This window comes from Balaenoptera physalus (genome assembly GCF_965194825.1).
Source record: "Balaenoptera physalus genome assembly, contig: SUPER_7_unloc_3, whole genome shotgun sequence".
NCBI classification, from domain to species: Eukaryota; Metazoa; Chordata; class Mammalia; order Artiodactyla; family Balaenopteridae; genus Balaenoptera; species Balaenoptera physalus.
This window is the reverse complement of record NW_028126532.1, coordinates 561,446-586,668: the sequence shown is the minus strand read 5'-3', so window position 1 is coordinate 586,668 and position 25,223 is coordinate 561,446. Positions and strand designations below refer to the sequence as shown.

The window sequence follows — 25,223 nt, the reverse complement described above, 5'->3', positions numbered from 1 at the left end:
CTTCCATTTAATTTAATATTTATCTTCATTTTATATCCAGGTCACATTTTCTACATCAAAATATAATCATGCTGACTCCCCCCACCCCCTACACCCTCAGAGAAAAAAAGTGAAGAACTTTACACAACTTGAAAGAAAGATGGAATGCACAGAGAAGTTGCTACTGCACCCAAGTAACAAAGAACACAGAGAGACCAAACAGTAGACATGTCAGAAGTGCACAGAAGACAGCTCAGGGCTCGCAGCAGGAAGGAGGAGGAATTAAAAGACTAAAGCTTTTAAATGCTATCACTTGTGCCACAAGATTACCCTGAAAAGGCAGATAGGTCAGAAAGCAGGACCAAATAGGGGATTTTCCAAAGGCTGCTATCTAACAGAGTTTAAAATATCCATAGATTTTATATATATATATATATAAAAGATTCCATACACAGAAGAGCTTTCTCTTCCCCACCTTGCCTTTAGCATCCGGTCAACACTTTAGAAACTTAAAACCACTGTTAGCATGTCCGAATGTAGAACCGATATAGGTTTTTTCTTTCTTAAAAAATTGTATCCCAACTCTTTCCAACCAAGAATTCTATTAATTATTTTCATTATGATTCCTCTGCATGGAAACCCAGTAAGGGATCATCAAGACAGGGCATCTCACTACTATCAGATCAATGCCAGTTGGGCAAAAGCTGCATGATTCTGTGTTACTCAGAGGGAGGGAGAAAAGTAAGACACAGGAGTTGAAACTTATCCCCACCAAAGAGGAAAAGGAAACTCCTTTTCTAACCTATTCATTAAATAGGAAACAGCAGGTGGACAGGAAAAGCCATCTGCTTAGAGCAGACCCAGAGGCACACCAAAGTCTAAAAACAAGCGCTCAGGAAAGCGTCTTGGCTCGGAGAGGAAGCGTCTTTCAGACCCTATCTTGTCCCTAGTTTGGAGATCAAAGCATTGTAACTTCAGATAGTGATACTCTGGAGGGGGTGGACAGGGAAGGTCTGAGAGACCCAAATAATGAGGACACTAGGCAGCTAACTACACCACTACGTACAAATACACACATCAGTAAGAAAACCTCACCTCCAACCCTCAGCTACTTTAAACAAAGCACTGCAGTTCCAGGTTTTCGGAACAGGGGATATTTTAAAGTCTGCTAGCAGTTTAAAACATTGCAACACTGGCACAATATGTTACCTATTCTTTGTTTTTAATTACAGGGTAACACAGTAAACTCCAACACAAAGGTGGGGATGGGGGAGTGCAAAAGGAATAAAGAAAACAGAACCAGTATTTCACAAGAGCATCAAGCCAGTGATGAAGTAGCAGCTAATGCTTTGCAGAGTCTCGAGGGTAGAATTCGCTCAAGGTGCTCTGAGGGATTCTCTTCAGCATTTCTTTGGGGAAGATTCGGACCAGTTGCCAGCCAATGTCCAAAGTCTCATAGACAGTGCGGTTTTCGTAAGGACCTTACAAAAAATTGAGATTAGATGAATAAAGGCCAAGTACTTCCAACTTATCAGCGTTATTCAAAATTTATTGTTATGGGTCTAGCACTGTGAGCATGAAGTATAAAAAAGAGATACAAAGCAGTCAGGTCTCCCAGGACTGGATGTGACCAAATGTGGAAATGAGGGTCTAGACAGTAAGTACCCCTGGGAATCAGAGAAAAGGGAGAAAGCCCGCAGGCGAGACGTTGGGCGCGTGCGTGCGTGCGTGTGTGTGTTTAACAACGGGTGGGATCTAAAAACACTCCACGGAATAATGGAAACTAGACCCAGAGTTTTGTCCAGAGAGTAGTGAGAAAAGCAGTTTCCCAGCAACACAGGCTGACCTGAAGGAGGCTAGTACAGATACTTAGAAGGCCTTAAATGCCAATGAAGCACCTGAATAGGTCCACGTGAAAGTTTTCAAACTTGCTATTGCTATTATTATTTTTAATAGCAGAATCATTCTTATCCTGCAAATAAATCTCATTTTTTAACTAAGGAGTTAGAGTGGCTAGAGTTCTGCATTCTTTTCTCGACCAGAATAATTTTTATCTTTTTAAGATATTAAGGTTCTGCATAAATTTTTTTTTTTTTTTTTTTTTTTTTAGAAAACCCAACAATCATATGTTCTGGGGATTTTAATGGTACTTAAAAAATGTATCACACAAATAGAAAAGTGCACAAATCCTAAGTGTGCAGCTGATGCATTATTCCAAAATAAACACATCGTTTGTAAGTATCACTGAGGTCAAAAATAGAATTTACCAGCATTAGCAGGGGTGGTAGGGAAGAGACCAAACAAAACAGCTTGAAAGCCCTACACATGCTATGTAATAAAAACCATTATAGACTTTTTAACAGAAGGACAATCAATAAAATTAATACTAAATTTACCCCGGCAATGGCACATAGAGAGTCAGGGAGACTGGTGAAGATTCTCGCACTAACGGCCAAGGATGATGGGACAAAGGTCTGGACTAGGTCTTGGGACACAAAGAGTGGTCAGAGATCAGCAGCTTCAACATCGCCCAGGAACTTGTCAAAATACAGGCTCTCTGGCCCCACCCACACCTACCGAATCACAATCTGCACTTCAACAAGATCCCTGGTAGATTCAAAAGCATATTCAACTTTGAGAAACACTGGCCTAAGTTTTTTTAATAGGAATGAAAAGAGAACAGGATAAGATGTTTCAAAGGAGAACAATGGAAATTAGCAAATATTTGATGACTGGAGAATAAATGAAGAGGGTTAAGAATGCCCAATTCCTGAGCTTGGGCTAACTAGGGTAATGGTCATGCCAGAGGTAGACAGAAATTGAAAAGGGAATTGCTAGGCAGGTGGTCAGTTGGGAAAAGACTTTGGTTCTCACCACGCTGAGCCAGAGAGGATGGTGGCATAAACACAGGCTTCCTAGCTGGAGATGAGGGATTAGAGCTTCAGAAAGAGGGTCAAGGCTCATACATAGCAAGTTAGTCATCAGCATAGGGGGAAAAAGCACAGAAAGAACAGGTAATTAAGCCTTTGGGAACATTAACAATTAAGAAGCAGGAAGATAAGAAATCAGGAGGATGAAAACAGAGGGACTGGGAAAGTCCAAAACCCCCAAAGCCAGAGGAGAGCATTGCAGAGAGGTTAAGAGCGAGGAGAAGTGGCAATGGAGGTAGGAGAGCAGAAGGCCGGTTGTAAGGAAGATAAAAAATAAGACAGGAGCTAAATAAATGGATAAAGAAATTGAAGGTAGAGGGGAAGGAACCAGAGGGCTAAGAACGAAGACATGGCAGGCGGCTGGAAGAACCTCTTCTCTAATCAGAAGGAAAATTGTATGGAGACCAATGTAAATTCTCTCAGACTAGGAAAGAAGTCCTCAAAACTACATATGATGCTGTTTCTATTCATAGGAAAATAGTAATCTTACCCTGAGCAATGAAGTTCCTCCCAAACTTCTGCAGAAATTCCAAGTAAAGCACATCATCTGAGGTAAGGGCTTCTTCTCCAACTACGGCTTTCATGGCCTGCACATCCTTACCAATAGCATAGCATGCATACTAAAGAGAAAAAAGGTTTACATGAACCTTTATAAATGGTAACGGTACTCTGGGCATTGTAAGTGTATTGCTGTAGCTATCTTCACAGTATTTCACATTATTTCCAAACATAATTCACATATGCAAGTATTGGAAAGACTTTATTATACAGCAGTCTCACTAAGGAAGGAGTCTTCAGGCATGCAATACATAGACATTACTAACACTCTACAAAAAATACACTCCCTCAATATATCAATGAGCTTCCATTTTGTAGAGCATTTAAAAATCACAACTTACACAATAGGAGAAATCCATCTCTAAATTCTATTCAAAAAAAAAATATCTGTGTTATCAGTAGGTTTATTTATCATTTCTACTTTAAGGTCAAATGTATTTTTCTTTAATTATGCTTGGTATACAATCTCAGGACTATAGAAACCAAGGATTTCATAGAATATACACAGCTGTATCCCTTAGCGTTCTGGTGATTGCCTAATATGTTAAACAAAAAATTAGTTAGAATAGTCTTTCAGAAATACTCTATAATAAAGGTTACTAATAAAAACAAAATCGTCTTATGCCTTTTTTATTTAAAAACTACCTCATACAGCATTAGAGGTGGGTTTCAAGCATGTGATCTTTAATCTTTGTCATGAGCAGTTATCCTTATGAAAAAGACTGTTTGGCTCTAATGAATGTTTCTGTATTCCAGTATTCTATATTATATATTCTATATTAAAATTCTACTTTGATGGGGGGAGAAGAAAAGTGATATGGAAGAAAGACAAGAGGTATAAGACAGCAGCATGAACTGAGAAAGTATTCATTTCTTTAAACACAATCCTGGAGAAAACATACGTACCAGCTGGTTAGATACATCGGCGTGATCCTTTCTGGTCATACCTTCTCCAGTAGCAGACTTCATTCACTGAGACAACGAGGGCAGCACATTAATAGGCGGGTAAATCTTGGGTAAAAGGGGAAGGGGGAAAATATTATATTTAAGTACAAAATTCAAGCTTTACTGGTAGTAAAGGAGGATTTTGAAACTCATTTTTATTGCTTAAATTGCATAAAACTGCTACATTTGTTTCCTAGGTGATTCCTAATATCTCTTCCTGGTAAGAAAAGGAAGTAAGAAACATTTTACAGGTTAAGATTTCTTTTTGAGAATCAAATCCAAAAAGTAAAATCTACAAAACAGTACAAGAGTCTATTAAAAAACTGAATTTTCAACATCTGCCTACAATAGCAAATCCAAATGGTCTTCTGAACTCTGACTCATAAAATCACACATAAAAAGATTAACAATAATTTCACCTAAAAGCTGGTATCAGAAGCTGGCATCTACTAAAGAACCGATAAAAAATCTGTTTTTGATTATTCAGTCATAAAAAAGAATGAAATCTTGCTGTTTGCAACATCATGGATGGACCTTTAGGGCACTATGCTAAGTGAAATAAGCCAGACAGAAAAAGATAAATACCATATAATCTCACATATATGGGACCTTAAAAAACAAACAAAAAATGTCAAGCTCACGGATAGAGAACAGACTGGTGGCTGCCTGAGGCAGGGGATGAGTGAGCCAAATGGGTGAGGGAGGTTAAAAGGTACAAACTTCCAGTTATCAAATGAGTAAGTCATGGGGATGGAACTTTCACAGCATGGTGACTATGTACGTTAATAATACTGTATTGCATACTTAAAGGTAGCTAGAAGAGTGGCTCTTCAAAATTCTCATCACAAGAAAAAAAGTGTTGTAACTATGTGAGGTGGTGGATGTTAAGTGGACTTATTGTGGTGATCACTCTGCAACATATACAAACATCAAATCATGACATTGTACACCTGCGACCAATGTAATGTTACGTCAATTATACCTCAATTAAAAAAATTTTAACAATAAAAGACAAAGAAGAAACTCTGAAAAATCTGTTCTTGTATTAATAACAAAAGTGGTAGATTATACCGTTATGGAACAGAAGACCCAAAAAAGTTCTTTGAACAACTCACTCCATTTTAAGGCATAATAAAGAAAGTGGAAATTTAATTCTTAATTCTGGCACTCTTTTCCACACCAGGATTTTAGTATTACAGAAATGACAATTTTATAGCCATATTAAAAACAATTCAATTTGATATTTTCTAAATAAATAATTCCTAAGAGCAACGTCAGAGTCACTAAAGAATAACTGAAGAATAGATCTGTAGGCTTAGAGCATCATTCAACTCTCAAATACCTGTCTGTTGTGTAGCTGTCTGTCCACATAGATCTGCCCCTCTGTAATATATCCAGTCAAGTCAGGGATGGGGTGAGTGATATCTACCAGAGAAAGACACCTGATGTTAGTTAAAGTGTCCATCTCATATAAACAAAACCACAGGAAGTCAATCTGCACTACTTAAAACAGTGCTATAGAAAATAGTTTCCTGTGATGATGGAAAAGTGCTTTATCTGTGCTGTCCAATATGGCAGCCACTGGTCAAATGTGGCTACTGAACATGTGAAATGCGGCTAATGTGACTGAAAAACTTTATTTCAAGCTTTATCTGATTTTAATGAACTTTAGAACTTAAACAGCCAAATGTGGCTAGAGGTTACCGTATTGGCCAGTCTCACTTATTTGGTTGCAGCACAGTTAGACATGTGTTGGCACAAGTTAAATTAGCTATCTTCATAAAAAGTACTATTTCTCCTAGTTATGCTCTCTCTCCCCCAAATATAAAGTTCCATTTTAAACACAAAGTTCATTTGGAGAGATTTGCCAATTTGATGTACACTGAGAGAACATTCTCAGTCCATAAGCTATCCCAGAGGGATACACAACATTTCAACATGGAAAATACGGAGAGGCTCAACAAGTTAAGCAACACTACACAGGCAGCACCACGCAGGTCCTACAGAGCAAGACATCTCTAAGTCTGTTAAATTACAGAGAGTAATTTTGTAGCTACTTCCTTGGAACAAATCATTTTCACATCAGAGGTAGTATTCAGACTGCCTGGGTTTTTTTGTTTTGTTTTTTTTTTTTTAATTTATTAATTTATTTACTTTTGGCTGTGTTGGGTCTTCGTTGCTGCGCAACGGCTTTCACTTGTTGCGGTGAGCGGGGGTGGGGGGGCTACTCTTCATTGCGGTGCGCGGGCTTCTCGTGGTGGCTTCTCTTGTTGTGGAGCACAGGCTCTAGGCGTGCGGGCTTCAGTAGTTGTGGCGCACGGGCTCAGTAGTTGTGGCGCACAGGCTTAGTTGCTCTGCAGCATGTGGGATCTTCCCGGACCAGGGCTGGAACCCGTGTCCCCTGCATTGGCAGGCGGATTCTTAACCACTGTGCCACCAGGGAAGCCCCTGCCTGGGTTCTAAAGCCGCCACTTCCTAACTGTGACACTGTACCTCCCTGTGCCTCACACGAGAGCATCTAAAAAGTCGCTATGAAAATCAAATGAGTCAAAACTTACAAAACACTTAGAACAGTGCTCAGTTATAATGAGTTATTACTGTTTCTGAAAATAGTTTGAAAAAGTGTTTTTAAAAGACTGAGATAAAGACAAAAAGACACTAACATAAGGGGAATGCTGCAAGTCTCACCCGGGAGCTGCTGGGCATACCTCCAGGCAGGCACTGCACTGTGCACTTACACACACATGATAAAACCAAGTAATTTTTAGCAAGTCTTTGATGATCGTTCTATCTCTAGAGTCTCGTGGCATTTACCATTTGTGCTCCGTATCTGGCACTTTGGCTACCTTAAATTACTGATGCACAGACATTTAAAAAATATCCAACTAGAATGAGAGGCTTACATTAAGTAGAGCCCATACATTTTTTAAAAATTCATTTCTTTCATCTAGACCAGTGTCCTGCAAATAGTAGACACTAAATACTAGCTAATAAATAAAAATTAAAATTACAAGAAAATTTTTCTACAAAAGAATAATAATTATGGGTAGTTTTGAAATGAAAAATTTTATTAGAAACAAATCACTAAGTAAGGTAAACTTCTGGAGGATAAACTCTCAAAAGAATTTCAACTCAAAAAGATAGATGGTCTTCTCTCTTCAAATCAAAGTCCTTACAACGATTAGGGATGCTATAATCCAAAGACCCAAAACTTACCATCGTTAGGCATGGTGATAATAGGAATTTGAGTAATAGAGCCATTTCTACCTTCCACTCTACCAGCGCGTTCATATAGTGTGGCTAAATCTGTATACATGTAACCTGGGAAACCTCGTCGACCAGGAACCTCTTCCCTGGCTGCTGAAACCTGACAGTGAGTCAAGGAGAACAGTATCACATACCAGAAAATGAAAATTAAAGCTTGGTTAGAAAACATTTGTTTGAACATGCCAAATTACAAAGTTGGAAATATCATCTTATTCGTTTTAAATATCACCTCTAGAAATGATTTAGAAAAATCTAGCGACATAAATTCAGATTATTCTGCAACAAAAATGTTGACAATTGGGGACCAGAAGTTTTTTTGCTAAAATCATACTGCCATAACACAAATCTTCAAATAGCTGGCTAGAAGAAAATCTGCTTGCAATTTTATAAATCAAAGGTAGTACATTTTAAAACTAAGAGAACAGTCTCAGTTCACAAGGTTTCCTTCATGTTATGGATCTTGCCAGATTTACATAAGCTAATCCTGAAAAGATCAAAAGGGAAGGAAATACATATATCAGAAATCATCTGATGCACTTTACATACATTATTTAATTTAATCCTCACAACAACCCTATGAGGAAGTTAATGTTATTAACCCCAACTTACAACCGCAATCAAGGGCCAGATGGTTTCCCTGGATCACCGCACAAGACAAGAATAGTAATAAATGGTCTTTCTCTTAGAGACATGCACACTAGAATATATGCATACATTTTAATCTACAGCCAACAAGAACTGTGAGTCATTAAGCCCAACTTCTAACCGCTACTTTGGTTCCTCCAAGAGTATGCTCCAGCAGTGCTACTCAAAGCGTGGCCTGCCTGCAGACCAGCTTTTATCAATGTGAAAGGAGATAATACAGAAAGCAAGATAAACATATAGAAAACTTTAGTGGCAATTTGATAGAATAATTGTCTGTCGAATCTAATAATACTAATAAAAGGGTTTGTAAATTTTTTTTTTTTTTAATTTTCACTTTTCTAATACTTATTTTTACTGCCTTTTAGAAAAGTATCTGTGATGGATGGGAGAAAAGAAGTCCTTCGATGAAAAAGCACTGTAGCCGAGTGAGATATGATGATGGATCTTAGGGAATCTTAAGCTAGATATTTATAAAGCCTGTCTCTTCAAAAGTCTTCTTCCCTTTTTTGCACACTTAAAAGAGCAAGTCACTCAAAATTTCAGTAACTTGCATTAGAACAAACACCCCACACTTCTGGATGGTAACTGCTAGAATCTTATATTGTTTCTAAATAATCACTGAGTTTTCTAAAGGAAAAAAAAGTTCTGAAGAGGGTTCTGCCACAGTATAGTCTTTACTTATGTAAATAAATAAAAACTTACACCATTAAAAATGGAATTCTTGAAAAGGGCTAAAAACTACAGTCTGGACAGAGACAGAACTACCTGGGAGAGTAACTGATTAAATAGCTTGCATCATTTACTCTAAGAATCCAGTCTTAACCAATGGAGACAGTGAGAGTATGATAAATAGGCTAATAATTTAAATCTCGTCCTCTAATCATTTCAACTAGGTTGACAAAAGTAATATTTTCTTTTCTGATTAATTAAGGTATTCTACTAATATATGAGCAATGCATTTTAAAAAACATGATTTTAAAAAAAATGAAAACTTGCAGAGGGACAAGATAACCCTGACAAGATAATCCATTTTAATTAAGAAAAAAAATTACCTCTCGAAGTGCTTCAGCATGAGAACTCATGTCTGTTAGGATAACCAACACATGTTTCTCACACTGATAGGCCAGGAAGTGGGCCGTGGTTAGAGCCAAGCGAGGAGTGATAATTCGCTCAATACTGAAATGAAACATTAAGTCCTACGTCACTCAAACAAAAACGCCAAAAAAAACACAAAATGATTCCAGAAATAATAGTACAGTCTCCCTTTTAAAGTTTCACATAAATTGAGGAAGGTTAAGCAATTATTACTTTAAAAGTTCTTAAGTAAGGCAGAGTTCTTTTATGCATTTACATAATAAGAATTACTTAGTGCTACACAGCTAAATTGATTTATTTTATAAATGCCCCATAATTTCTCAGAACTATATAGTTCTCAAAACTGAGCAAGAAAGGAAGAGAGAGAGAAGGAGAAAGGGATGAAAGAAGTAGGGGCCAGATTTTGCAGGTAAGAGGAAAAGGTCATTTATTGAGTATGGACTGTGTGCTAGGTAACTTACATTATTATCTCATTTCATATGCACAACAACTCTGTGAGACAAGTATTATTTATCACATTTTATGAAAGAAGACACTGAGCTTCACAGCCTAAGTGACTTACCCAAAACCAAATAACTTGCAAGAAGCAGAGCTGGAATTTAAATACGGTTATCTCATACCTAGGCCTGTGCAGCTTTCACTCTAATGTTCTACCTCCTTAGTGTAAGGTGACATTTTTGACCAGAAGGCTGCATGAATAGGGGGAAAACAGCTCTATTTGTTTACTTACGTTGGGTCGTTAGCCAAGTTCAAAAACAGGCAGACGTTGTCCATTGAGCCATTTATCTTCAAAGTCAGGTTTGAAGAACCGGGCAGTTTCCATGTTTACCAAAATGGCAATGACTTCATCAGTGCTGGGAGAAGAAAAATTCTCAATATTTCTTTCTTTCTTTTTCCCTCCCCCCCCCAATATTTATTTCTGATGAAGGCCAAGCTATAGATCTGCACTGCTCCTTCTTTTAAAGGTTCAAGTACCCCCAAAACGTTCACAAAAGCCAACAGAGTAAACAGCTTGCTTTGGGCACAAAGGGAATTATTTTTACATTCCACAGTCAAATGCTAAATACTAATCCATGGTTTGCCCAAAATGCCAACTTGCAACTTCTCTGCCTAGAGATAAATCGAATAATATATGTGTAGTTTTCTACATTGTTCTAAGAACACAAGCACTTTTACATTTCATACTAAAACAGAAAAAGATAATACTTACACCCATAGCAGCAAATACAATCGCAAAATTTTCCTCACTGTAGTCCACTACATCTTTGGATTTTTTTACCAAACCAGCCTGGCGACAGATTTGAGCTGCAATCTGATGAGGAGTACAAAAGAACCAAGTTAAAATCTAAAATAATATTTCTACAACAAAATAATTTTACCCTAAACTTTGGGGAACTGTAATCATAAATGAAACTGGGTTGTCTTAAAGGGCTTTACCCAATGAAACTATTTTGTAATTTTTGCAGATTCCTAAGAGTAAGCAAGAAGTCAGATATGTGTAGATAAAGAGTCAATGTAATTGGATTATATAAACAGTAACATTGGGCATTTACCTTGAAAATCCTATATTTGGTTTCTCACTAAGAGTGAAGCACTCGGAAATTCTTTCTCCTTAAATTTCATACCAAACAGATTCTAGGTCTCACCGCATTGTGCGGTAAGCCAGCAGCAGAGAAGATAGGAATTTTCTGCCCCCTAGCAATACTGTTCATGCCATCTATGGCCGAAATGCCGATCTGAATCATCTCCTCTGGATAGATCCGACACTGAGGATTGATTGGCTGGCCTAATGCATTTCCAAAAGGGAAAATTTTAATATGTCTCTACATTAAGACTACAACCATATAAAGCATATAAAGCATTTCTTTCTACTCTTAAAAAATCAGTTATTTTTGAAATCTGAAACTGTTTAAATATTCTTTTCCATTAATCTTTTGTAGATTCACAAATTATATGGTAGTAAAGTGAAATGTAATGTATAGCAAATAAGAGAGAAATCCTAATTTCAAAGCCAGTATGGCTTTTACATCTCAGATATATCCTGGTGATATTTTACAATAAATAAAATATAAAAATTTAAGATAACCTCAAGGAAAAATAAATTTATTAAATAATAAACAAAACATAATTAATCAAACATGGAGTATGTTGGTTATCTACTTAAAGTATCATAAAAATCACCCTTTCTCTGACAAAGGTATAAGATAGGTAGATGCTATTTTCCCCAAAACACAGAAACCCATTTTCTGTCCCTACCCATGATATCAAGGAAGTCTTCAGCCAGTACAACAGGACCTCTGTCGATGGGTTTTCCTGAGCCACTGAATACCCGACCTGGTAAACAGTAACGAGACAGTACAGAGTGGACAATGACTCAAATCTTCACAATCTTTAAAAAGACTTCCTGCAAAGACGTTAAAAAGGAAGCAGATCTCTGCTCAGCATGAATAATAATATCCGTTTACCAAGCATATCCTCAGACACTGGCGTTCGGAGAATATCCCCAGTAAACTCACAGGATGTCTTCTTGGCATCTATACCTGAAGTCCCTTCAAATACCTATCAAGAGAGAAAAGTAAACAGAAGGGTAAAGGAAATTTAGATCATAAGCGCTTAAGATTTATTTGTCAGCCCTTATAAAGTAAAATACATCAACGTATATACTACTTGTAGCCTCATGATTGAAGACGTGTTCATGGTGGACGACGAACCAAACTGTCAACCTCTGACCCAGAGTCATGCCTGCAGCCAAATCCATCAAGCAACCTAAGAATGGTTTTTACATTTTTAAAGGGTTGTTTTTAAAAAAAAAAGGAAAAGAAAGCATAAGAACATGCATCAGAGACCTTAGGCACAACCCTCACAAAGTCTAAAAAATTTACTATCTGGCCCCTTACAGAAATTCTGCTGACCTCTGCTCTAGATTACTTTTTAGGGCAATATGTTATTTGAGAAAACTGGCACTTCCTATAATCAGTAACATTAAAAACTAGGAATTATCAGAGACAATTTAAAGGAGTAGACTCAGATCTCATTTTGGTTTCAGCCCATAAGCTCTGAATTCTACTTTTCATCTCTCCCCTTCTATGTGACTGTTTCATTTTATCCATTAAAAAAATTTTTTTAAAAAGCCATTTTACCAGTGGAGCTATTGGGCTAGAATGGATATTGGTGGCTGGCATTTAGCAAGAAAACATGAAAAAATACTTTTCTTCCCTCACAGCCAGTAAACAGTCGGGTCCCTGGCTTAAGATTTTTCACCTTCATGATGGTGCAAAAGCAATACACATCTGGTAGAAACCGTACTTCAGAAAAATCACATGAGAAAAAAAAAATCACATGAGATATTTAACATTTTATTATAAAATAGGCTTTGTGTTATATGGTTTTGTGCAATCGTATGCTAATATAAGTGTTCTGGGCACCTTTAATGTAAGCTAAGCTAAGCTATGATGTTCGGTAGGTTCTGTGTACTAAATGCATTTTCAACTTACGATATTTTCAGCTTATGATGGGTTTATCAAGATGTCACCCCACCTATAAGTTGATGAAGATCTGTATACTTATGTGATAATTACTAAAAAGAACTATTGGTGTTTCTTATGTTTGTTGTGATCAGAAAAACGTTCAACTGGCCAGGTTTTGAAAGCGATGCTTACCTGAACCACTGCTTTGGAACCACTAACTTCTAGAACTTGCCCACTCCTCTTCGTGCCATCAGGTAGTGTTAAGTGCACAATCTCAGCATATCTGGGAAACTAAATAGGAAAAAAATAAAGGCTCAATAACCAACATTTTAAAAGCTCCTCAAAATACTCTATATGCTCTGTCTTTCACAGCACGTATGCACATGCAGACCCCACACCTCCCCGAAGCACACAGGTATACATCCAGAGTTTAGAATATCCTCAGGTAGTGTAAGTCCTTAGAACACTGATCACTGGCACATATACTGGCAAACACAGCATAAGGTACAGAGAGAAGGATCTTAAATCTATGAAACCACGGCAATTAATTCTTTCCTTCTGTGTGTATGTTTTTAAGCTTTGAGACTACAGAAAGTTAAAAAACTATGTTCCCACTACTCAGAAATGATGTTTGCTTCTGGGCTGTGTAATCACCTTGTGCCTTGGGAGGACAGGAATAAAATGCAACTGAACAATAAAATAATTACTATTATAATAAATAATGCTAATATTCCCTCCTCAATCTAATTCTCCTAACCAGAAATGTATTCCTCTAATCCATTTTTAATATTTTAAATTGCATGTTTCCAAAAATATACTGTAGTGTTTCACTTACCTAAATGGCAACATACTAAATGTATCATCCTGCAACTCGTTTTTTTCCCACTTCACCGTATGTTTTGGATCTGTCATAGTCATATTTACCTTATTTGATTAACAGAATCTTTTGAAAAATGCATCACTACGTTGTGTGATGTGAAGGAAAACATCTGCCAATGCATCTGTGAATCAACACTGACTGTAGGACACTTATTCTGGCGATGCTAATATGAATAAATGGGCATCTAGAATCAATGTTAGAACAGATATAGCTAAAATAAAATCAAGTGACACTACATTTTATTCAGCTGTTCTTCTACCACTGGTGTTCAAGGCTGTTCCAAATTTAAACTACTACAAACATGCTGCAATGAACATTCTCACATGTGGGCCCAAGTTTCCCTAAGGTAGCTGGTTCCGTAGTGGTGGGCTATAGGCTGTGTCCATTGTTATGTGAAATTACTCTGCAAAGGAACCTTTTACTTTACAAACTCCCTAGTAGGATAGAAAAGTATCTTTTCCCTACATCTTTGTCAATCTTACATTATTAAACTTTAATTTTTACCATTTTGATAAAATAAAAAATAGTATCTTTCAATTTGCATTTTCCTGATTCTACTAATATTGAGCATCTTTTCATGTTTACTGACAATTCAGACTTCATTTCCTATAATGGCCTTATTAATAATATCTTTTCCTCACTTTTCAACTACATCTGCTTCTTCTTATTTACTTTTAGGTAAGTTTCATAGATTCTGGATATCAATCCTTTTGCGAATATCTGCTCCCAGTCTTCCTTGTCTTTTAATTTTGTTTATGGTATCCTATCATACAGAAGTTTTTGCAATAAAATGACTTGTTTTCCTTTATGATTTGTGTCTTTTGTGTAGGAAAACCTTCCAATCTGAAGTCATAAAAATGGCCTTCTATACTGTCTTCTAATAGGTTTTTCATGTTTTGGTCTTTAATCCATCTGGATTTATTTTTGGTATGTAATTTTATTTTTCTCAGTTTTATCTTTATTTTTCATACAGGAAGCCAAATACCCCAACAATATTTACTGAGTAGCACAAATGTAATTTGTGCTACAAGTAGCACGACTTGTAATGTAGCCTTTATCATTTACCAAGTCAAATTCTCAGGTGTGAGGAGAGTTGGTTTTAAGAATTTTAACTTTGCTCCACTGAACTATCTGCTTACTCCCTCACCAAATCTTTATTCTTACTGTATTTCTAACTGATTTTGTTACCTGGAGAGAATCAACATCTTTTCTATTCTGAGTCTTTCCATTCATGAATGTGGAATCTCCAGTTATTTGAAGTCTTCTTTTATGTCTTTCAACAAAGTTTCACAGTTTTTTGTAAAAAGTTCCTAATTATTCTAGTAGTTACTTCTGGCATACAAAACACTACTGATTTCTATAGACATCCTCTGTATCCGGCAACACTGTTTTACACCATTGTTTCTAATAGTTTGTCCACTGAATGACTTGTGTTTTCTGTTTAGTTAATCATACCGCCGAGAAATGCTGACAGCTGTGCCTCTTCCTTGTGATCCCTTCTCCGCACAGCACTGATCAGGGGCCAAGCGCAGAGACAGAACACAGACGGACAGTGGTGCTGACAACAGCGGTCCTCACCTTGGTCCTGATTTAAATGGGAAGGTTGCTAGAGGCTCTCCTTAAGTACGCTGTTTGCTGTAGGTTATGGTGGATATCCTTAAAGAGGTTTGAAAAGTTTGTTCTAGCCCTTATTTCTAAGACCACCTTCTTCTTTTGTTTTGTTTTGTTTTTTAGAAACAAGTAATTTTATCAGGTACATACTCCGTATTTACTGAGAAGAGCATAAGCTTTTCTAGCTTAATCTATGAATGACCTGAATTATACTGACATTTGCTAATATCAAATCATCTTTGTATTACTGGAATAAATTCTACTTTGTCATAATCCTGTTGAGTTTTAAAGTGTATTTTTGCTAATATCCAATACATGAGAACATTTTTATTAAGAATTTTGGAATCTGTGCTTGTAAATGAGACTAGCTACATTGTTTCTTTTCTGATACTAGCCTTTGTCTGGTTTGGGAATCAAAGATGTGCTACCTTCAGAAAATGAGTTGGACAGCAGTCTCCATCATCATCTATTCTGATACAATTTGTATAAAATTATCTATTCCTTGATCCTATGTGTATGTTTTAAGTTAAAAACAGGAGCCAAAAACTAAAAACAAACAAAAAACACTCTAAATCTGGTGGTATAAAGCCATTCTTACAACTACATAAACTTTATTTACCAGTTTTTCCTCAGCTGGAGTTATACCCCAAACAAACATTCAATAAAACTTTTTCAGCTTTCTTAAAATTACTTCCCCCAAGATGTTTTCTAAGTCCTTCCCATTATTGACTCTCATAGCATCCTGCACTCACCCTTCATAGCACTTACCAATTAGACACTTAACGTATTTGTATTGTGTATTTTTGGTGCTGAGTTCAGCGCTTAACATAGTTGAAGCATGAATATTTTTAACTGTTTTTGAAAATATATTTACTAATATAAAAGCTCCATATTTTTAAAATATGAGTCAACAATTTTATCCAATAAAAAGTATATAAAAAAGAAGAAATAAAGGACAAAAAAGCAAATAATGCTTTCAATACTTCCCCCAAAAATAAAAGTGTATGCTTCATCCTTTCACAAAATATTAACGGGCTCCTGCCTAAACCCTGTACAACTTGTATACTGAGGCTTTGAATCAAACTGCAGACTAGTATGAAACTGTGGCCAGGAGTAAGCTATATGCTTAATCTTGCAATTAATTTGTATAGGTTACCTTGTCATGCACAAAAATATCTTAGAGATAAAGCTGAAGAGACAGTGCACTTTGCCCTTTCCTTTAAGAAATGGTTTTCATTTCATTTTCTGCTTCCAGAGGGGCCACATGCCAAACATACTTCTGCCATTACTTCTCTCCACAAACTCATAACTGTGTACCTTTCCCCTTCATCCACTCCCAACAACAACCAATGCAGAATTACTGTTCTACAGAGCATATTATACAAATTATCTCCTCTGAAGATATTTTAATCACTGAACTCAGGCAGGCGGCTTCACCCAGGGTGAAGTCTATTCAATTATAGACTATATTCTATGCCTCTTTTTCTAAGATAATTCTTATGTATAGGTGTGGCTAAAAAAAACCCCATGTAACTAAAGAGTCTTTCAACAAACTGAATAAGTAAAAACTATTCTCTGCTTTATGGTTTTAGTCACTGTTGAGATAATCTGTTGTTTATTCATTACTTGAATACCAGTGTCAGGCCCTCAAAGACAAAAGTAACATTGTTTACTCACTCAAAGACCTTAAACTTTAGTAGAGAAGACAAAAATGTAACAAGTAGTTAGAACACACAGTAGTCTATGACAAGAGCCACAAGATACAGTATATCTAAATAATATCCTACAAGTCATAAAACACACAAATATTACTGTTGTTTTCCTAATAAACCTGTGAGGTATGATTAACAAACAAATAAAATTTTAAATTTTACAGACAAGGGACTCAAAGCCACAAACAGAATCCACAACAGATCCAGTACTAGAATCCCATCTTCTGACTTCGGACCTAAAATTCTTGTCTCCATATAGCACTGACATTCCGACCAAGGAATGGCTTAAAAGAATCATAACAAAAAACTTAAAGTGTACTAAACAGTACTTAATACTATGCTTTTAACTTCTTAAATGGTTAGACGATAATGATAGTGGTATTACCTTAACATGATCTAAGATCACTAGTAGACCATTAACTCCCTATACTGTCTTGTATGCTGGAAAGAAACACAAAAAAGTCAGTTCTTGTCAAACAGGACAACAGTCTAAATGACCTCTCTGGTACTACCAAAAAGAACCTCTCTCTACTTTATCGTATCTATTATTATATGGAACACTCAAAAAGTATGAAATTTTTCATTGAATTGATAAAATATGCCTGCATCTGTACAACTTCTCATAATCCCCTTCATCAAACCAAAAACATGTTTAATTCTTACTATAAGTCACATTGTTTCAAGGACCCAGAATACAAAAACAAAGGTAAAGAGGGAGAGTTCCCACAAGAGTTCACAATTTTATATGGAGAAGGGGGAGGTAAGGGCTCTACCAGAGGTGTGCTGAGGGTCTGTGGGAGCACAGGAAAGACCCTGCAATGGTTCTCACTTAGAAGAGAAAAGAAAAAGCTTTACAGAAAAGGTAGCACTTAGCAAAGTAGATAGAGAAGGAGAAGGGAATCCTTAACTTTAAGCAGAAGTGACAAAACTCACAAAAGAAATCTGACAAAATGTAGTCTGTTAAGATAAAATGCCATGATTAAATAGTATCATAAAAACTATGAAAAAAAAAGGAGTTTATGAAGGGGGATGGAATGAAAGGTCAGAGATCATATAAGTATCCTTTAAAAAAAAAAAAAGTCAAACGTTACTGTCATTGTAGAAGCTTTTATTTTCTACTGCAAATTATGCCCTAGCAACAAACTACCCAAATCTCTCATTTTAGAAAGGAGGTAGCTGTCATTGAATTGTATCACACCTACATACATGCCGAATATAATGAATGGTAATCAGGTATAAATCAGAACAGTCAGGAAAGCAATTCTAACAATGTCAGAATTAACTAAATTTCATGATCAGAAAAGCTGAAAAAACAAATGAAGTGTTTACAAGACCTAAAATAATGTATAAGAAGCTGTCAACCAACTGGGAATTTTTCACTTGCTTGATTTCTTATGATGTCTTAGACAGAAATTTCTGGCATGAATGTAGACTCCCAAGAATGAGGAAACCATTTAATAACCAGTCTTCAGAATAAACCGGGCTTCAGAATTTAAAAACATAACTTCTTTAGCCAGGAAGCAAGTGCCCTGGTAGAAACACTGAGACAGGGCAGGCGAGCACTGTCACGAACCCTAGTCTTTCATACTGAGGACCTTTAAATCCTCACACTAAATATTTGCTTGAAGACATTTGTAATTGTAATGATCAACAGAGGCTCCTAATTACTTCTTTTTTTTTCAACCTTAGATAAAAAGCAAGTCACAAATTTTAAATGTTAAGTTACTTAAATGGATGGCAATGTAAACAAGTTAATCATGCCTCCAAGATTATTAGAAATATCCCAGTTGTTGGGGCTTCCCTGGTGGCGCAGTGGTTGAGAATCTGCCTGCTAATGCAGGGGACACAGGTTCGAGCCCTGGTCTGGGAAGATCCCACATGCCGCGGAGCAACTAGGCCCGTGAGCCACAACTACTGAGGCTGCACGTCTGGAGCCTGTGCTCCGCAACAAGAGAGGCCACGACAGTGAGAAGCCCACGCACCGCGATGAAGAGGGGCCCCGGCTCGCCGCAACTAGAATAAGCCCTCGCACAGAAACGAAGACCCAACACAGCCCAAAAAATAAATAATTAATTAATTACAAATAAATATCCCAGTTGTCATATATTCTGCTACTTTTATGTTAATCCTCCCCATTGTTTTAAAATAATCTAATACTCTTAAAAATAAGTCCTACCCCTAAAACAATTTCTTCATTGTTCTCTTTTATTTTATTTTTATTTTTGGCCTCGCCACACGGTTTGCAGGATCTCAGCTTCCCGACTGGGGATTAAACCCACGCCATGGCAGTGAAAGGGCCAGGCGAGGCCTAACCACTGGACCTCCAGGGAATTCCCTCATTGTTCTCATTTTTAAATAATCCAAATATTTTTTCAATTACTTTCTAAAATTGCTATGTGGATATGCAAAGTGAACTACATTAGAAACATGTTTTCTTTAATTTTTGCCACTTTGATTACTATGTGTCTCGGCATGTTTCTCCTTGGGTTTATCCTGTATGGGACTCTCTGCGCTTCCTGGACTTGGGTGGCTATTTCCTTTCCCATGTTAGGGAAGTTTTCAACTATAATCTCTTCAAATATCTTCTCTGGTCCTTCCTCTCTCTCTTCTCCTTCTGGGACCCCTATAATGTGAATGTTGTTGCGTTTAATGTTGTCCCAGAGGTCTCTTAGGCTGTCTTCATTTCTTTCCATTCTTTTTTCTTTAGTCTGTTCCGCAGCAGTGAATTCCACCATTCTGTCTTCCAGGTCACTTATCCGTTCTTCTGCCTCAGTTATTCTGCTACTGATTCCTTCTAGTGTAGTTTTCATTTCAGTTATTGTATCGGTCATCTCTGTTTGTTTGTTCTTTAATTCTTCTCGGTCTTTGTTAATCATTTCTTGCATCTTCTCAATCTTTGCCTCCATTCTTATTCCGAGGTCCTGGATCATCTTCACTATCATTATTCTGAATTCTTTTTCTGGAAGGTTGCCTATCTCCACTTCATTTAGTTGTTTCTCTGGGGTCTTTTCTTGTTCCTTCATCTGGTATATAGCCCTCTGCCTTTTCATCTTGTCTGTCTTTCTGTAAATGTGGTTTTTGTTCCACTGGCTGTAGGACTGTAGTTTTTCTTGCTTCTGCTGTCTGCCCTCTGGTGGTTGAGGCTATCTAAAGAGGCTTGATGGGAGGCTCTGGTGGTGGGTAGAGCTGACTGTTGCTGTGGCGGACAGAGCTCCGTAAAACTTTCATCCACTTGACTGTTGATGAGTGGGGCTGGGTTCCCTCCCTGTTGGTTGTTTTGCCTGAGGCAACCCAACACTGGAGCCTACCTGGGCTCTTTGGTGGGGCTAATGGCAGACTCTGGGAGGGCTCACGCCAAGGAGTACTTCCCAGAACCTCCTCTGCCAGTGTCCTTGTCCCCACGGTGAAACAGAGCCAGCCCCCACCCCTGCAGGAGACCCTCCAACACTAGCAGGTAGGTCTGGTTCAGTCTCCCCCAGGGTCACTGCTCCTTCCCCTGGGTCCCAATGCGCACACTATTCTGTGTGCGCCCTCCAAGAGTGGGGTCTCTGTTTCCCCCAGTCCTGTCAAAGTCCTGCAATCAATTCCCACTAGGCTTCAAAGTCTGATTCTCTATGAATACCTCCTCCCGTTGCCGGACCCCCAGTTTGGGAAGCCCGACGTGGGGCTCAGAACCTTCACTCCAGTGGGTGGACTTCTGTGGTATAAGTGTTCACCAGTCTGTGAGTCACCCACCCAGCAGTTATGGGATTTGATTGTACTCTGATTGCACCCCTCCTACCGTCTCACTGTGGCTTCTCCTCTGTCCTTGGACGTGGGGTATCCTCCTTGGTGAAGTCCAGTGTCTTCCTGTCGATGATTCTCCAGCAGCCAGTTGTGATTCTGGTGTTCTCGCAAGAGGGAGTGAGAGCACGTCCTTCTACTCCGCCATCTTGGTTAATCAATATATATACATATACATACATACCACATATTTATCCATTCATCTGTCGATGGGCATTTAGGTTGCTCCCATGTCTCGGCTATTGTAAATAGTACTGGTATGAACATTGAGGTGCATGCATCTTTTCGAATTAGAGTTTTCTCTGTATATATGCCCAAGAATGGGATTGCTGGATCATATGGTAACTCTATTTTTAGTATTTTAAGGAACCTCCATATTGTTTTACATAGTGGCTGTACCAATTTACATTCCCACCAGCAGTGTAGGAGGTTTCCCTTTTCTTCAAAACCTTTCCAGCATTTATATTGGTAGACTTTTTAATGATGGCTATTCTGACTGGTGTGAGGTGATTGTAGTTTTGATTTGCATTTCTCTAATAATTAATGATGTTGAGCATCTTTTCATGTGCCTGTTGGCCATCTGTATGTCTTCTTTGGAGAAATATCTAGTTAGATCTGCTGCCCAGTTTTTGATTGGGTTGCTTGTTTTTTTGTTATTGAGTTGTAGGAGCCATTTGTGGATTTTGGAAATTAAGCCCTTGTCAGTCTCATCATTTGCAAATATTTTCTCCCAGTCCATAGCTTGTCTTTTTTGTTCTGTTTATGTTTTCCTTTGCTGTGCAAAAACTTTTAAGTTTGTTTTGTTGTGTTTTAACTTGCACAAGTTCCATCCTCCACTCTCCAGATCCATGGTAGCTTTGAAAACTAACAGCCCCCAATCACAGTGAAAAGCAGCAGCCTGCCAGCCACTGGAAGGATCAGAACAAGTTTGGAGATTTTTCAAAGCTCCACTACCAGAGAATTATCATGACATGATCTGACCAGTGGTTCCCTGGGAACCCTGCTTTGAGGACTAACTTTATTTGACCTTAGAGCTCAGTGTGAAAAGCCTTCTTTGGGGGTGTTTGTCAAGAACAATTACAGGCAATTGTTTACATTTGCAGTGACCTGAGGCAGTGAATAATAGTGGGGGCAAACAATAGACCAGCCAAATAGTGTAAAAGGAAAAACTGGGTAATGAGATGTTCATAAGGGTTTGAAAAGTTGCTAGGAAGCTAAAATTCCCCTAATGCCTAAGAATAAAAAGAGGAAAATAAAAACTTCTCCCAGTTTTCTCAGATTGATTCCGTGTTTAGGCACTCCTTTATTGCATAGCCAGGCCAATTACAACTCTGCCTTCACCTTCACTTCCTGTTTGTGCTGAGCCTAGAGATCAGCCAGAGATGAAAGCTCAGAATCTTCTCAGGTCTTTTCTGAGCATGTGCCACGCCTAGGTTATATGCATGTCTTTCCAAATTACCCACTATACACAGGCACTTTTGAAAGCCCTAATGTCCCAAAGGAAGTCTTTCCCTAGCTTTTCTTCCCAGGCTTTTGCGTATTTATTATTTTCCTCAACTGTAATCCTTTGCCCTGGGCTGAAGAAGTTTGTTCATTTGCCTTACAATGTTTCTGAGGAATGCCATCTGTGTAGTCAATTTTTTGGCCTGAGAGAATTCCAAATTAGATGAAACAGACAGGCACCTTCTACCAGTCTTTCAGGTAGTATCCAAGACAGGTCAAAGCAGACAAACACAATTCTTTGCAAATAAGGGCTTCTCTGCTCCCTCTAGAACCAGGGACCAGGGTCCCATGCTGGGAATGAAAGCTTCTTTTCTCAAGACCGCTGCCAAGCTGATGAAGGGTGTAGGTCAAGTACAAGTAAAAATGTTGCAATGCTTTCCTACCATTTTAAAGTTGACTTTCTCTTGAGTCAGCCTTCTCTTGGTTGCTATAAATCTGTTTTCAACAATTCTGACTAAGTTGATTCTTATCACTTTTACTCGGTTTTTCAGTGTTTCTATTGAGGGGTAGGTCCCTGGAACTATCTACTCTGACATTTTTGCTAATGTCACCCCTTTAGTGAGGTAGGTCTGTTACCAATGAATTCTTTGTTTTTGTATAGCTCAAAATATGTTAATTTTTCTTCATCTTTGAAGGATAGTTTTGTTGGATATAGAATACTTCATTTGACAAGCTTTCTTTCCTCTCAGCACTTGAATATATCCTCATACTGAGACAAGATGGAAGGAGGCAGGGCACAACCATTAAAAGAATGACATAGCCATTGAGAAGAATGGGATACGACAAAACATGGTTAGAACTGATTAGGTCCAAGATGGCAAAAGGTTCAACTTCCAGTAGACCTTGAGCCTCGTTATATGCTCATTGTAATACATTAGCATGCTAAGTGACACACCCACAGGTGCCATGACAGTTCCAAGACTGACCATAAAAAGCCAAAAAGTGGGCAGTGGCCCATGTCATGGAAATCCCTGCCTCTTCCTCAAAACAGTTGGAATAATCCTCCCACTTGTTAGTCTATGAAATTACCCAGCCCATAAAACTAACAATCCCATACCTCGGGGCCACTCTCACTTTCTTAGATGGCCTGCGTTCTGTCTGTTGAAGGTGTATCACTTTAGATAAACTCACTTTCACTTTACGATGGCTTGCTCTTGAATTCTTTCCTGCGTGAAGCCAGGGACCCTTTCTTGGCAGCCCATCCCAGGAACTCACCTGAGACCCGACCATCCTCTTATGCCCCATTTTCCTGCAATACTACTGCATCTGGCCTCCATGGTTTCCGATGAGAAATCAGCTGTTAATATTATTGAGGATGAAAAAATTGAACTTCATCAAAATTAAAAACTTTTGTGCACCAAATGAGATTATCAAAAGGTGAAAAGAGCACCGTGATGAAGAGTGGCCCCCACTTGCCGCAACTAGTGAAAGCCCTCACACAGAAACGAAGACCCAACACAGCCTAAATAAATAAATTAATTAATATTAAAAAAAATGGAGTATCATTAATAATAACTAAGTATTAAATGCTTATTCTTGAAAAAAAAAGGTGAAAAGATAACCTTATAGAATAGAAGAAAATATTTGCAAATCACATACCTGATAAGTATTTGGTATCCAGAATATATAAATAACTTTCATAACTCAACAACAAAAAGCAACTCTATTAAAAAGTGGGCAAAAGACTTGAATAGACATTTCTCCAACATGAAAACTGTTCAACATCATTAGTCATTAGGAAAATGGAAATGAAAACCACAGTGAGATACCACTTCACACGCGCTAGGATGGCTAAAATTTTTAAAAAAAGAAAGAAAAAAATAACAAGTGTTGGTAAGGATGTGCAGAAATTGGAACCTTTGTACATTGCTGTAGGGAGTAGAAAATGGTTCAGTCATTGTGTAAAAACAGTTTGACAGTTCCTTGAAAAGTTAAAAACAGAACTCCATACAACCCAGCAATTCCATTCCTAACTATAGACCCCAACTAATTGTAGACAGGGGTTCAAACAAAAACCTGAGCACAGATCTTTACAGCAGTATTATTTATAATAGCCAAAAGATGGAAACAACCCAAATGTCCATCAACAGATAAGTGGATAAACAAATTGTAATATATACATACAATGAAATGTTATTCAGCCATAAAAAGGAATGAAGTACTCATAAATGCTACAATGTGGGTGAATAGTTAAAAGCTAGCTAGGGCCTTCCCTGGTGGTGCAGCGGTTAAGAATCCACCTGCCGATGCAGGGACACGGGTTCGAGCCCTGGTGCAGGAAGATCCCACATGCCATGGATGCAACTAAGCCTGTGCACCACAACTACTGAAGCCTGCATGCCTAGAGCCCATGCTCCACAACAAGAGAAGCCACCACAATGAGAAGCCCCTGCATTGCAACAAAGAGTAGCCCCCACTCGCCACAACTGGAGAAAAGCCCATGCACAACAACAAAGACCCAATGCAGCCAAAAATAAAAATAAACAAAATAAATCAAAAAATAAAAATAAAAGCTATGCTAAATGAAAGAAGTCATACACAAAAGATGATGTAGTTTACAATTCCATTTATATGAAATATCCATAGGTAAACATATAGACACAGAAGACGGATGGTTATGAGGAGTTAGAATAGGGGAGAATGGAAGTGACTGTGCAGTGGGTATGTGGTGTTTTTTGAGGTGATGAAAATGTTTTGGAACGTATAGGTACTGGTTGCACAATATTGTGAATGTACTAAAGGAAACTGACACATGAGACCACACAGACTTAACTGATATTTATAGAGCATTCCATCCAAAAGCAGCAGGATACACATTCTTTTCAAGTGCACATGAAACATTCTCCAG

The 25,223-nt window shown here is 37.8% G+C and overlaps 1 pseudogene across 1 annotated transcript; it reads right to left on the bottom strand.

Moving 5' to 3' along the window:
* Positions 1 to 1,179: 1,179 nt before the first annotated feature.
* LOC309665285 (V-type proton ATPase subunit B, brain isoform-like) lies at positions 1,180 to 18,297 on the bottom strand (annotated as a pseudogene). Its single transcript has 14 exons — positions 18,288 to 18,297; positions 17,475 to 17,530; positions 13,079 to 13,177; positions 11,885 to 11,978; positions 11,676 to 11,753; positions 11,066 to 11,205; positions 10,632 to 10,731; positions 10,150 to 10,262; positions 9,377 to 9,500; positions 7,629 to 7,779; positions 5,755 to 5,837; positions 4,374 to 4,478; positions 3,400 to 3,529; positions 1,180 to 1,460 (listed from the first exon to the last, which is right to left on the bottom strand). The product of its transcript is annotated as a V-type proton ATPase subunit B, brain isoform-like (transcript).
* Positions 18,298 to 25,223: the final 6,926 nt, after the last annotated feature.